This window comes from Macadamia integrifolia, chromosome 3 (assembly GCF_013358625.1).
Source record: "Macadamia integrifolia cultivar HAES 741 chromosome 3, SCU_Mint_v3, whole genome shotgun sequence".
Lineage (NCBI taxonomy): Eukaryota > Viridiplantae > Streptophyta > Magnoliopsida > Proteales > Proteaceae > Macadamia > Macadamia integrifolia.
This window is the reverse complement of record NC_056559.1, coordinates 11,071,144-11,077,143: the sequence shown is the minus strand read 5'-3', so window position 1 is coordinate 11,077,143 and position 6,000 is coordinate 11,071,144.

Sequence of the window (6,000 nt, the reverse complement as noted above, 5' to 3'; positions counted from 1 at the left end):
ATGAACACAGCATACCCATTCTCAACATCATAGAACAATCACTTGTAAATGTCCCAAGAAACTTGAATCGGGAACCCATCCATTTCAATCCTCTCATTCCCTCTGAACTTCCACTTCAATCGCCTCACATGCAAATCCCTCTTTCTATCGATGCTGAAATAGAGCCTGAGCTCATCCCCTGAACCTACTCTGCAATCAATAGAGATATCTTTGGTCATGGAACGAAGACGGGGATGAAAGAAATGGAGTTAAAGCTGGGCTTCTCTAGGGCTCCTACAAGCAATGCCTTTCCTGCAAACCCATTTCAAGTTCCATCACTTATGTTCAATCTTGCAAACCCATTTCAAGTTCAATCACTTATGTTCAATCTTCACACTTAGGTTGACGGCGGGAATTTGTGGCCTCTGTTGCGTTCAACCCATTTGGGAATTTCGACCTCTCCCTCCATGATGAAGATGATGGTAAAAAAACATTAGATTAATTTTTCTTTTTCAGTTTCCAATTGAATGCTTTTGTTACATTTCCCTCTGTTTTCCTCGAGTTTTGGTTTCATATCTGAAATTTCAGTCAGAAAGAAATGAACAAGAACAGTTTTTCAATTTGGAATGAGGACTAGAAATCTGGATGAAGAAGGTTTACCAGTAACTGTTGAGTTGAGAATTTTATAGTCAAATCATACTAGTCAGTTGGGCTGATCGGGAATCGGCCTCTTAAATGGTTTCAAGTTTCTTTATCTGATCCAATTTGAAAGCTACTATTTTACATTAAGATATCAGCATTATACCAGGTTTATCTCAATGAACTCCCTCCAATCCTGCAAAACCCTCAGTCTATCGATGCTGAAATAAAGCCTGAGCTCATCCCCTGAACCTACTTTGCAATCAATAGAGATACCTTTGGTCTTGGAACGAAGAAGGGGATGAGAGAAATGGAGTTAAAGTTGAGTTTCTCAAGAGCTCCAATCGAAGCTCCATGAAACGAAGAAGGGGATGCAGAGAGAGAGGGCTGAGCGTGAAGAAAGGGGTTCTGATCGACAAGTATATGGCAAAAGGGGTTTAGTTCATAGAGGGTGTAATGGGATTTTACATGAATGAGGGTAGTTTAGGTATTATAAAAAAATTTGACTGACTTAACAGCCATTTCAAATGGTTGGGGATGGTAGATAGGATCTGTGTTTAGGGTAGGGGTGTCAATTCCTAAACCGAACCGGTAAAACCGGCCGGACCGAACCGATAACAACATGGACCGAACCAAACCGAAGCCTTATTGGTTCGGTTCGGTTTCGAGTATTGCAACCCCAAAACCAAATCGAACCGCACCGAAAACCGGATGAACCCGAAACCAAACCGAAACCGACTCAAAACCCAGACCGAAACCGAAACCAAACCGGTAAGAAACCGAAACACTCTAAAATTCATTAAAAAAATCAAAATTTGCATAGTTTTGTATACATTTGTCTGGAAATTCGAATCCAAACTAGACCAAAAACCAAAACCAACCCGGTTACAAATCGATTTAAGAAACCGAAGACAAACCGAAATCAAACCGCACCGAAACCGAAACCAAATCGAAACCGGAATTTCCTTATTGGTTCGGTTTTGGTTTCAACTTTCTCACACCGAAACCGACTCAACCCTGACCGAATTGATCCGGACCGACCGATTGACACCCCTAGTTTAGGGGGAGGGGAGTGATATTTTTGAAAAAGTATAGGAACAAGTTGATATTTTTCCATAGTTGAAGGGAGGGGAGCGATATTTCCTCAAAAAGAAAAAAAAAAAAAAGAGAATAAAATATCAAAACGATCAAATTACCATGATTGCCATAATATAACTATTAATGGAGAATCAACAACAACAAAGCTTAACCTTATCCCAATTAAATGGGGTCGGTTACATGGATTCACATGCATTTGAAAAAAAAAAAAAAAACTTGGGGCATCCCACTCATGAATAATCGAAAACTTGGGTTCTAGCCCTCCAGGCAGCCCTGTTAGATGCCATATTCGGGTGAAAGACTTAACTTTTGCATGTGTTTTCTAACTAATTCGTCAATGGTTATTTTTGGCTTGCCCTTTAGCTCCAAACATCTACATCTAGTCACTCATCCGTACGGGGGCATCCAAGGGACTCCTTTGGACATGGCCAAACTATCGCAATCGACATTCTCTGAGCTTATCTTGAATTGGGACAACTCCTAAATCCGATATAACTTGGTCATTTCTTATTCTATCTCTTAGGGTTTTGCCACACATCCATCTCAACATCCTCATCTCAGCCACATTCAACTTATCTATGTTACGCTTCTTGACTGCCTAACATTCTGTACTATACATCATAGCTGGTCTTATGGCAGTCCTGTAGAATTTTCTATTGAGCTTTGGAGGAATACGTAGATCGCATAACACTCCAGACACCCTTCTCCATTTCATCCATCCTACTTTAATTCTGTGAGAAACATCATCATCAATCTCACCTTCTTTGTTTAACGTAGAGCCCAGATATCTGAAATAGTCACTTTGCGGTATCTCTCTCCCCTCAATTTTCACTTTCTCACTATCCATCCTCGATCGACTGAAGCTACATCTCATATATTCCGTCTTCGTTCTACTTATCTTGAGACCCCTGGATTCTAAAGTATATCTTCATAGTTCCAACTTTTCATTAATCTCTAGCACTGTTTCACCAACCAGAACAATATCATCTGCAAAAAGCATACACCACTGGACCTCTCCTTGAATATTCCTGGTTAAATCGTCCATGAAAAATGTAAATAAGTAAGGGCTCAAAGCGGATCCTTGGTGTAACTCGATATTAGTTGGGAGCTCAACACCTTGGCCTCCCATAGATCTCACACTAGTCACCACATCTCCATACATGTCTTTAATTATATTCACATAATTACTTGACACTTCTTTTTCCTCTAAAACTTGCTATATTAAATCTCTGGGAACTCTGTCATAGGACTTTTCAAGGTCGATGAAGACCATATGGAGATCCCTCTTGTAAGTTATGACTTTTTCCATAAGTCTCCTAAGAAGGTAGATCAGTTCCATGTTGGATCTCCCAAGCATGAAATCGAATTGGTTCCCTGAGATATTAGTTTCTCTTCTTAAGTGAACTTCTATTACATTCTCCCATAGTTTCATCATATGACTCATAAATTTTATGCCTATTAATGGAGATTGTTTTCTCTAATTTATTTTTAGAGAGTGATGTCCACAATTTTAGAAGAATTCAACCCTATAAATCAAGGACGAAATTTAGCTGCTGCCCGGGTTGCAGCCAAGTAGCTCTAATCCTTGTGGCAACCAAAGAAATGGAATCTAAAGGGTATTTTGAAAAATACTATAACCTAGGAGGGTATTTGTGAACCCTAGGGGGAAGTGAATTATTCCATTTTTTTGACTGCCAATAAGCGGTTGCAGCTACTTGACTACAACTGGAGTAGCAGCCAAATTTTTTCCATAAATCAACTTATAATATAAGAAAACCTAAGACCATATCAATTTACATCAAATTTTTTTTGTAACCGATGCGAGATTAGCCCCCCATAGCCATAAGACAGATATGAGATCATAACACCAACTTATGAACATATTGAATGGAAGAACTCTAAGAGATAATGCTTGAAGGAGAAGGTCTCCGATGCATTATCCATATGGAAGGTAAACATGAGGCGGATGTCAAAATTTCAATTTAATCAATATCATTTTATAGACTATACTTGCTACATTCATCTATTCCACTTGCAGCCGGAGAATAGACAAAAACTACCCTAGAATGAAAGCACAAGCCCCTACAAATAATCGATATTTGTCACTTTTTCTTGACACCACAGCCTATTTTGAGATTGAAAAAGCTGTTATATTAGCAAGCATACCAACACATCTCACGTCCGTGTGAAGTGAAATGAAGAGACGCAACCTGTTGGCTTGACTCTAGTTTATGGATATCTGTATACTTTATCTTTTTTCTTTTCTCTTGGTGAAGTGTATCTGTATATTTTGTCATTGTCGAAACATTTGGTGTTATCTGTGTACCCATATAAAATAGCAGTCCCATGTCTAGCCAATTCCAAGACTACACAATTTTTTGTCCATATAAATACATACTAAACCTTATAATGGCTATCTTGCACTATTAAACACATGAAGCCACATGAAGCTCAACCGGAGCTAAAATATGTATGGTGTCCGTGCAAGGCATGACTGACCATCTTAAAAAGCTTCAAATCTACGGGAAAACAAGAAGTGACAGGAGATTAGCATCACATGAACCCAAAACTAACGATTGTTTGTAGAGTAGAACAGTATGGCATAGAAGCAAACAACAACAACAATCAGTCCGACAACGTGAGCTAATCTTGGGGTCGTTAGAGGATGTTTCTGTGAGATTCTAGGTATTCTATAGTTCATTTCCACGTCAATTGCCAATTCAATTCTTGGCCATTGAGATTCGTGGGTGATACGGATGTTTATTTAGGTTTGGAACCCTCTCTTTTTTCCCCTTATTCAATCTGAAACTAATAATATAAGACATAATTTTCCTTCACCGGTGGCTGAATAATGGGACGATCCATATGTGACCTCCATCACTCCCCAACTCTCCCCCGCACACACCATTGTATGCTGTCGATAGGCTGCAATAATGAATGAGAGTATAGATTCCTTCATCATGGCATTAGAAAAACTCGATCCAAAAACATATGTTGTTTAGATATATTTAAGTGTGACATTGCATTCCCACCAAATTATGAAATTGAAAATGGGCAATTCATAGGATTGCAATGAAATATCATTAAAAAAAGCTTGTGTTGAATTATAAATATTCTATTCAATTATCCCTACCAGTTTGGGCTTCTTTTCACTTTGCCAAATGAAGGGTCAACTATACCCAAACTTCTCACATTTATTCATAATGTGACCAGCTTCCCCACATTTGGTACTGTGCATGGTCTCAAAGAAAGCAGTGATTTGGGAAGTCTTTTCATTAACATAACATCTTGAGATGGCATTTTAACCTTTATAAAACACCAAATGATTGCGCTCTTGCCAGCTTCTCCATAATTAGACATCTTAACCTCTTAAAGTTCTTTCTTCATCTAATCATGAATGCTTAGTAATTTTTAGAAATTACAGTGCATGGTCTCTAGAAGGTTATGATTGTGGAATCTTTTTCATCAACTTCACATCCTAAGATGGCATTATAATCTTTCCAAAACACCAAATGATTACTCTCTAGACAGCTTCCCCTAATTTAGACATCCTAACAGGTTAAAGTTATTTCTTCATCTAATCATGAATTCTTAGTAATTTTTTACATGATTAATGGGGTTTTTGGTGGGGTTAACAAAAGGTAGCTGTTTTCCTAAAGTTCTGTCTCTTTCTCTCTGCTAAGTCCTATTCTTTCCATGATAGGAACAAAGAATTTTATTGGACGAGTTTTGTGTAAAGCCCAAGGTTTTCAATACTTTGTTCAAGATCCAAGGATCTATATATGGATCTTTCCACCTTGGAGAGGTTGGCATGTGTATTAAAATCAATGACATTCAATTCTACCATCTCAGCTCCAAATACGGTGGCACTAAAATGATTATCCCGACCCCCTTGTTGGATGCTTGGACGCCGTATACTCCCATTGGTTCTGTTATAACATTGGGCCCCGTGATCAAATAACATTCTTTCTCCCTATTGATAAATACAGATTTCTTAGTTTATTTCACTTGCGGCCTCACATCTACATTCAGGTGAATGCACATGTAGATAATCCAAGTTCGTTTGTTATTTAAATACAATAATTAATATACTTGAGCGAGAATTGATTAATAATGCATATGGCACTTAATTAATGTACTAGAGTGAGAATTGATCAATAATGCTCATGAGTGCCACACTATCTGTATTGATTTTGGCCGATGCTGATATTGATATGTATTATTATATTGATAGTATTGTTCTCTTTTATTCATAAAATTGATTTTTGAACAAAATTACTTGTA